This window comes from Galeopterus variegatus, unplaced genomic scaffold (genome assembly GCF_000696425.1).
Source record: "Galeopterus variegatus unplaced genomic scaffold, G_variegatus-3.0.2 Scaffold1343, whole genome shotgun sequence".
In the NCBI taxonomy this organism is placed as follows: Eukaryota; Metazoa; Chordata; class Mammalia; order Dermoptera; family Cynocephalidae; genus Galeopterus; species Galeopterus variegatus.
This window is the reverse complement of record NW_007727454.1, coordinates 55807-65683: the sequence shown is the minus strand read 5'-3', so window position 1 is coordinate 65683 and position 9877 is coordinate 55807. Positions and strand designations below refer to the sequence as shown.

The 9877-nt window shown below is 38.4% G+C and overlaps 1 protein-coding gene across 1 annotated transcript in view; it reads right to left on the bottom strand.

The window, feature by feature from the left end:
• PLCH1 (phospholipase C, eta 1) overlaps positions 1-7236 on the bottom strand; it is a 160693-nt gene extending 153457 nt beyond the window's left edge. Inside the window, exon 1 of the mRNA XM_008576383.1 lies at positions 7196-7236. The gene's annotated coding sequence lies outside the window, so the exon portion shown is untranslated. The remainder of the gene's footprint in view (positions 1-7195) is intronic.
• Between the last annotated feature and the right edge of the window lie 2641 nt (positions 7237-9877).

Genomic DNA, 9877 nt, shown 5'->3' with positions numbered 1-9877 from the left:
AGTGTCGCGCCCGTACCGGACCGGGACCGGCAACGGGATCGCAACCCACGGTGCTGCGCCCACACCTCGCTCAGCTAGTGAGTGGGAACCAGTCTGTATGTGGGATCCGAACCCTCGGCGGGAGCGCCACCGCGCTCCCAAGCGGCGCACTGTAGCAGTGCGCCACCGGGCCGGCCCGGCCAAGCACATTTTTAAAATAAAATAAAGTAGAATAAAATAAGTGGTAAATAAAAAACTTGAGACACAATTCCTGCCCCCTACCCGCTTTTGTATATTTGTATTTATTTTGCTTCCCATGCCTGCCTTCTCTCAATTTCCTAGTTGATTTTCTGGCCTTTTCATTTTTCAAACTATCAATGAGAAGCTGAGGAAAGAAACGAGTAAATAAAAAGAACATGAAAATGAGAAAATAAGGCAGATATAAAATGGTTGAAATTAACCTTAAAACCTCAAAATCAGGAGAATGCTCACTGTTTGAGAGGCCATTAGTTCCTAAGTGCAGCTGAGGTCCTGTCTCACGTTCACACTGGGCTCAACAAGTGGAAATAGGAATTTCGGGATGGAATGGCCCGCGCAATTTATGATTTTTGTTCTCTTTTGTTGGTCACATAAAAATTTAATTCCCTTTTGAGACGTGAACTAATGAGTGACTCTTTTCTGTCTGCGTAGACACATACACACACACATGTACACACACCCCTGGAAGGATGCAAATCCACATGCCAAAATATCAACCACGGGTCTATCAGAGCAGTGGGAAAGGTAAGGAGGTTTCACTTAGTATTTAATATAAATCAATATTGCTTGATTTTTGAAAGCAGTCCTTGGGTATAACTTTGAACATTCAAACTAAAACAAAAGAAAGAATAAAGAAATGGACAAATGATGATAGATGAACTTAGACCTGAGAAAAAAATGTGCAGAGAGAAATTATTAAAAAGTAACAAAACTGTCCTTTAGAGCTCCTTTTATTTTGTCCCTTCTTTCTCTTCTCCAACATTTGAGGGGTTTGCCCTCAAAAGGGGTTGCCTCAGAGCCCTGTTGTGCATTCTCTCAAGTTTCATTTTTGTACATCCTCCCAGAAAAAAAGGACGACACTCACATAGATCTTAACAAAAAGCAAGAAGTGACAGGTCACCAGATGAGATGAAAACCCTACGATCCACACATCTACAACCATGACTGACTCTTTAAACAGGTCAAGAGAAACAATCATTCGCCTTTCCTCAGAGAGACAGCTGCAGTAACTCTAGCTCACTCATGGTAGCTTCTCTTTCGTTGACAAGTAATTAGAGACAGTACCGGATCATTTGTCAAAAGCTCACGCTCATGGCCCTGATGTGCCTGAACCAATTTCTCAGGTAGACTGCATGACCCTTTACCTCTGACTGACTAATCTATCCTTCACAGCACTTGCAGACTTTTTTCAGTACCGGATCATTTGTCAAAAGCTCACGCTCATGGCCCTGATGTGCCTGAACCAATTTCTCAAGTAGACTGCATGACCCTTTACCTCTGACTGACTAATCTATCCTTCACAGCACTTGCAGACTTTTTTCCTCAAAAGCTCACGCTCATGGCCCTGATGTGCCTGAACCAATTTCTCAAGTAGACTGCATGACCCTTTACCTCTGACTGACTAATCTATCCTTCACAGCACTTGCAGACTTTTTTCCCCCCAAAATACCATTTTTATATCACCAAGCTACACTCCAAAGCACCTTCTCCTTCCTTGGATCCAGCTCAGACTCCTCGGTGGGTTAGTAGAAACCTTGCATGATATGGTCCCACCCTAACCATTCTTACCCCGCTGCTTCCCTATGCCAGACCCTGTGTAATCTACCATGCTGCTCTCCTTTCTATCTCCCACTCAACAATGCTCGTTTGCAGGCCCATTTATTGAAGGGAATGTCAGGCCAACCTGTTGCTGGGGAAAGGCACATGCAGAAAGGAGAAGTTAACCTGAGATGTCTTTACAGAGACAGTAGAGAACCTTTTACAAAGAAGGAAACTGACTGCTTTCTGCCAATGCATCTTGCCACCTTCGACAAAGTAATAATATCACTAAGAGAGGGGGAATGACTGCAAGTCCAGGCTCCAGAGTCAGCTACCAGGATTCAAATATCAGCTCTACCAATTACAGTATGGCCCAGGGCAAGTTCTCTCTCTCTGCAACTCAAGTTCTCATCTCTAAAATGGAGATATCAACTGTACATGCTTTATAGAATTATTATGAAGACTGCTAGTTGTCAAAATATTAGGTACTCATTTTTTTCTAATGAATGTGATTCCATCATTTGTCCATAAATCTCTAGAATCTGTCATTTTCCTCAGAAACCACCTTCTGAAAGTAGTATCCTCAATTAAAAATAATGTAGGTGGTCATTTTGCTCTGGTGAGCATTTATATAGTCTCAGTAATGTAAATCTATGTAGTCACAGAAATGAAGACTTTGTCTATTGATATTAAACTTTTAAAATCAACCCATGATCAAAACATAGGAGTAATTATGAGTATAGAAAAAGAATGGAAAGTTATTATACTGAGAGACAGTAGTTATATAATTATTATACTGAGCACAAGAGGGAAGGAATTGGTAGAGGGAGTGCTATGGTCACAGGGCAGAGTCCTTCTAGTTGGCAGAGCAGGAAACGAAAGTGTAAGTGAATCGCTGAAGTTGCAAAGGTAACCAGGAGAACAGCTGAGGGGACCTGCGAGTAGTGTAAGTGAGCTAATTCCCCATCTACCACAGAAGGAAATCAATAGGTAATATCAAAATTTGAGAAATCAATAAGTAGCAGTGTAAGTACATTACTTAGAAATCTGAAAATAATATGAAAACCCTACAAAAAGGCTAGAAAAAGAGTTAAAAGTAGTTTATTCATGAAACAGGTGAAAAGGACTAAGAGGGAACCATTCTTTTTGCTACTAGTTCTGCTGTACTACTGCATTAAATTTTTCAATTTTTTTTAAGGAAATGTAATTGAAAAATGTCTATTCACAATACCAACTAAAATTATAATAAGAAAACTAAAAAGAAATGTGGACAACCTACTTGAAGACATCCCTAAATCTTTATTGACATAAGAGAAGGACATAAGAGAAGACCCAAAATCTGATGAACCCTACTACATTCCTGAAGGGGAAGACTCAGTGTCTTAAAGCTGGAAGTTCTCTTTAGTTAATCCACAAATGCAATGCAATTCCAATCACATATCCCAACTGAGTCACTTTTGTTTTTGTTGGTTTGTTCATTTGTTTCTTTATTGAAACATAATCAATTATATGTATATGTACAATCAATTATGATTATGGGTACAGCGTTGAATATCAATACCTGTGTGCAGTATGTGATTCTCAAATCAGGATAATTACTGTATTTACCAACTGAGTTACTTTTGGAATGAGACAGGCTGTTCTAAAATTCATCTGGAATAGAAAAATACATGGAAAGAGCTGAACCTTTTTTGAATAAGAACAATGGTAGAGAACTTGTCCTCACAGACAGTTCAAAAATAGACTTATAGATCTGTGGAACATAATAAAGTACAGGGCATCGATTGTGAACATCATTGTCTTCATTAAATGGGGAACTAGCCATACCAACAAAGTTAAACATCAAGAAATGCCCGCTGACCTTCCCACGCGTGGGCTGACTGTGCAGTAATATGACAACATTTAAACCAAATGCCTGCAACCTAAAAAATGTTAAGGAGGGGTTCTCTGAGCTTCTTGGGGAAATCATCTTTTGTTTGCTATAGACAAAGAACAAATATTCATAATTAGGCATGATTCTGTCTAGTGGACAAAAGGCTGCAAACTTAGTAAGAGCAGAAATGTTAAATTTCTTATCAAGCAATTACTTTCTTGTAGCTAATTCATCCCAATACAAGGCAGTGACTGGATAACAAGTGTATGCAGAGAAAGTAGTGTAAATTCTAGGGCAGCTTAGGTTACGGAAAAAGGACACCAGTGGTGGACCTAACCTGAGAGCCCAGGGTTTTCTCATGAAAGATCATCCAAGTTAAGAAGCCTGAATCAAGGCCACTGCTTTTTCACCTATTTACTGCAACAGCCATCTGGTCTCCCTTCCAGCCCTCGACCCTTCTCACCATCGGTATCCAAACTCTCGCCAGAGAGGTCTTTATAAAACTCAATCTGATTAATCTCTCTCCAGCTTAAAGCCTTCTGTTGCCGTTTTTATTTTTATTTTTTAATAACATCCAAATTCCTTAGCCTGGATTATCAGTTCTTTATTATAACACCCAGCTACTTCTTTCAACTTCAATCTTTGCTTATCCACCTACTATAATCTTCCTCATCTTTTAAGGTTCAAGTTCAAATGTCAACTCCAGAAATCCTTTGCTGACTTCTCCACACTTAAGGTACCAGTGGAATGTTCCTCTATTACAGTATTACTGTAATTACAGTAAAACATGCATGTTTGTGCACTAGACCAGGAGTTACTAGAAGAGAGGTAAATATTTTTATTCATCTTCATATCCCCAACTAGCACCTTCTAGATAAACCACTCAATATATCACTATTGATGGTGCCAATTGTCAGCAGTTAAGAATTCCACAGGAAGATCTCAATTTTTCCCTTCCTTAAAAACAGACTTTTACAAAGAACTCAAATGACATAACATGAGTGAAATCATAAGTATCTCGATGTTTAGCATCTCCTGAAAGCTAAAGTCTGTACTATTGAAAAGGGTAGGTCCAGCTATCATGATTTGGGAATTGGAGGGCTCGATTCTAGCCACAGATCTGCTCTATGTCTTTAGAAAAATTGTGCAGTCTCTCCATGCCTATTTTTTTCTCCTTATAAAAGAATGAGATTGGTATGGTTTCTTGCTGCTCTAGAAATCTAGGACTGACCACTACCTTGACATCTGCCCTCCCAAAAGGCATTCACACACGGCGTGCATACTGCTGGCATGTAGACTATACCAAGTCACGGGGAAAATTAGTAGCAGATGGTACCAAAGTTCTAGGTCAAGGTACTGCCCAACAAACACAACTTTTCAATTAAAGCACATGAAATGCGCATCATCCTTATTTCTATGACTATACCACCTTATATTTTTGTGGTCCTTTTCCATCTTCCAAATGTTTTCAGAAACATTATAACAGTAATTCTTACAACAACTTTGTGAGGTACACAAGGAAGTAGTATAATCTCTTGTTACTAAAAGGGAAGATGAAGTTCATAAAGTTTGCCTTTGCTTACATGCCTCAAGCTTGCTCTAATTTCTGATTTTAGGTTGCAATTCAAGTCCCTACGTCCTCTCAGTGTTTTAAGAATCACTGAGATGATTCTCTGATTCTCTGACTCAAAGGTTTAGTACATTACACTAAATCCTAAGACAAATAATAATAATAACAATAATAATTTCCTGAATATATACAAAATGCCAAATATATGGGCAAACATGAGTTTTACACTTAATATACAATTTTAAGACTAAGGATATACCATCAAAACTCAGATTTCTTCTCTTTGGTCTTCCTGCCTCTGAATGAACATTTTTTAACTTTGTATTCCAATCCATTGAAGCCACTTCCACTAACATTACTGTTTAATAATGCAACTCAGATTTCACAGGAATTCAGAATCTATTAATTTTACACACTCTGAAAATGAGTTGATCTGCATAATTCAAGATGTTCCTCTCAAAATTAATCTGAAATTCAGAAGAAAGATTTCTTGAAAAATAGTCTTGCTACCAACTGAGACAATTTTAATGGACAGTCAGTAAAGGAAATTTTTCACTCAGCAAAATAAATCATTAAAATAAATAATAGAAAATCTATTAAATAAAATATGAAAGATATGCTCAATTAAAAATATCTTAAGTAAGACCATTTGTATGTGAAAACATCTATCTTGAAAAAAGACACCTTACGTTTGTCAACTTTAAAAGATTATATGACTAGAAAAATTAATTCAAATTTCCATAATGTTTAAGAATTAGAGCTTTATTTTAACTTCAATTTAATCTTAAAGATTACATTATGGGGTGAAAGTAATAGAAGTCAGTTTCATCATTACTTCCATGATGTGTAAAGAAAGACAACCCTGAGAGTATGCTATGAAATTCCATTAACTCCTATATTCTGCATAAAAAAGAGTTTCCAAACATATTAAATGACAAAACTCTAAATGGAAATCTTGACAAACTGCATATCGAGCAAAACAAATTCTACCCTACTTCTGTATAAAACCTCCTTCCCAGGCTTAGAAAACTCAAGTATACTCAGGAAATCTCAACAATGACACAATTTATATTTGGAATAAAAAGCAAGTATCAATGCTGGGGCTGTGAACATGGCACATTGAAGTTGAAACCATAAACTAGCAACCATCTCCAGACAGGCTCTCAGACCAAGCATTGATGAGATAAGATAAAGTTACATTTGAGTAGACCTACATGAATAATCTGAAATGACAGATGAATTTCAGTTTCAAGGTAAGTTTAGGAGACATTCCTTGGCATGTCATTTATTCTGTCTGACCAGGCATTTCTTATAATTCAAGAACAATGTTCATATATTTTATATTTCTGGTCTCCTAACTCATACTTTAAAATGTTTCTCTCATGCAACTGGAGCTGACAGGCTCTGAGAACATGATACATGGGTCCTGCCTCCATTTCATCTGTGCTGATACTTATGCCATTCCATTTTATAAAGCTAATTATTTTCACTATCCATGACTACCTTTAACTGATACAAATCGGGAAGCATTCTCTCCAGATCATTATACAAAGTTAAAATATAGCTTTCTTCATCATTATTCAAACTGAATAAGTCTTGACAATGTTTAAATTAAAAGCCACTGCTTATAAGTGTCAGACAAATGAAATTTTTCGGCATGTCTGTGTCCTTGACTTATAACCTAAGAATACAAATGACTTTTTCACTGACCACTTTACTATAATGGTGCACTTTCAATTTGTAAGCATGCAAATTCTACCATTATAAAAGTACACATTTGCAAGATAAAACACTTTTGTCTAACCACAAATACTTCATTACCTTTTCTTTTCATATTGAAATATAATATCTCAAATGTGTTGCCAAGAATTCAAATACATCTTTAACTTAACAAAGCATGAAATAAAATAACAAATGTTTATCATCCTTTACTAGAACTATTACACTTACCTTAAAATTAGTAGTATGAGTCTTACCTTTTTCTGGACTTAAGTTTTTGTACACTTCAAGGTCTGCCATTAAATTTAATATTGTTACACATTATTGGCAAGAGCAGTAAAATTTCTCTCTAAAGGCAAAGCCTTTTCCTGATACACATCTCCAAAAAGGGAGAGAAAAAATGCAAAGAAATCCTTAGCAGTCTCAAGAACTTGACTCATTCTGCCCTTTATGGCATGATGAGATCTTCACAATTCAGGCTTTACAATGTGGAGAAAATAAATCCATGAGATATGATTATAGAACTTTGTCCCAAAGTGAATAGCACAGCCAGATAAGCACACTGGAAGCATCTGCTCAGGGCTGCCGCTATTGTGGGAATGCAGGCGCTGTGGCTACTTTGGGTATGAGACATGCATGCTTAGTGTAGCGCTTAAAGCCCTCCAGGCACCACGCACATTTAATGTCTGGGAAGTGTAGGTCTTTAACCACCAAAGAAACCCTCCTCACCTATAGAGGTCATTGAGAAACCCTGATTACCATGGGAGTGACGCAGGCTGAATACAGAAAACATGCACACACACAGAAACACACAGAAGCACAGACACACACACTCTTGGAAGCAAACATTACTCCATCAGAGGCAGACACCATCCACTGAGAAATAAGCTATGTGCAGTCCTCTGCACACACTCTCCTGTCTGTCAGGTTAAGCACATGTTTATTCAAAGCGTTGAAGCTTTTCCTTGTTTTCTGTCCTTATTCCACACACAAACATAGCAATAATCATAGAAAAGACTGGAATGTTTCCAACTTAGATGAAATGAGGTTACAGTTTCAAAATACTTATACAGTGAAGGCTACTTCCCAGGTTTAAAAAAAAAAAAAAAGTCACATCCATGTGGGCAAGGGAAATAGCATGAATGGGTCTGAAAAAGTCAGATTTTAGTGAATGAACCAGCATGTTATTACAGTACAATTTTCCTTAAAGTATATACAAGCATTATTTGCAAGTTTAGTCAACTTCTTTGAAGAGATAGGTAGACAGACACACAGCCAGACATTTCACAAGCAAGCTACTACGTAGTCCTGCATTTAAGCATCATAACTAGGTCTCTCCACCCTGAGCATTAACTCCCTTACTCCAGAAGTCTCTTTCTAATATTGACCCCTACTGCTATTTTCTTCCTACCAGCTTCAGCTGATCCTGCCCACCCTGTGGGCCCTGGGACTCCCAGCATCTCCTGTTCTGTGCATGACCATGCCGGTCCCTCTTCTCCATTCCCATCAGGGTCACCCAGCCCAGGTTACTAACACCTCTACTCCAAGGACCAGCTTCAGCTGATCCTGCCCACCCTGTGGGCCCTGGGACTCCCAGCATCTCCTGTTCTGCGCATGACCATGCCGGTCCCTCTTCTCCATTCCCATCAGGGTCACCCAGCCCAGGTTACTAACACCTCTACTCCAAGAGGCGAAGCTCTACCCCAATTCCCATTTGCCTGTATCCCAATTTGCATATCTGCTACCCCAGTTTGCAAACCTCACTATTGCCTCTTAAATACTCCTGGGAAATTTGAATTTAAAATGTGTGTGTGGGCACTCATAATTAGACACATATTTAGGATATTCTTCTTGCAAGATTGAATCTGACATACTATACAAAATAGAAGTTAAGAGTTTAGAAGCCCAACTGCCTGGGTTCAAATCCTGAATCTTCCACCAACTAACTGTGTGACTTTGGGCAAGTTACTTAAATTCTCTGCTCCTCAGTTTCCTTATTTGTACAATGGGCATAACAATAGTTTCTACTTCAAAATGTCGTTGCAAGAATTAATTTAATACACAAAGTATTTAGAATCACAATATTATATATTATCATTACTATTATAAGGACACTTCAGAAAGTTCATGGAAAGATTCATATTATCTTTTAATTCCATTTTTTCAAAATGTTTGAAGTACTCTCACATTATTAGCCTTGAAATTCATCATATCAACCCAGAAACACAGTGAATTTCATTGCTTAATCTGAGCTAACAAATAGTTTGAAAAGTGGTGCTCCAAAATTTGAAATATCTCAGAAATATCTACTCCCATTATATAATTCAAATGTTTAATACTCCCAGATAAGCATATACAAAAAGACAATGGTGTTTCCATAACACAAAATTGGTACCAAGTAATGAATTCAAGCTGCCCAGAACCAAAGATGCCCAAAAAGCAAAAGGCATCTTTGGGTGGATCTCCCTCTTAATCCAAAAAAGAAACAAAGACCAAAGTGCTCCCAAGGAAGGTCTGGAAAACCTTACTTCAAAAGATCCCCCACACCAATCTTGTGATGCCAATGTAAGGGAGGGTCAGGGGAGGGAAAGACAATAAAAGTCGATTGCTCACTTTACCCATCGGGAGTGTCTTTATCCTGCAGGTTCTTCACCCCTCTCACCTCTTGCCCTTGATGCTCCCTTGGCTGCTCCCTGGAAAAGCTGGCGTGCAGAACTGGATGTGGAACCCAACACCACAGCACAGGGCAGGTTCATCCTGAGTGGCTTAGGGGCGCCTTTGAGAACCAAGCCATTTAGTGGCTTCACAGGGTAGGTGGACAAGCTTTTAAAAAGCAGGTATGGCCCATATGTACACATTTGACCACCAAGGAGCACCCATGGGTTTTTGAGAGCCTAAAAGTATCTACTCCCTATTAAATATCCAGTACTTCAGCAGCA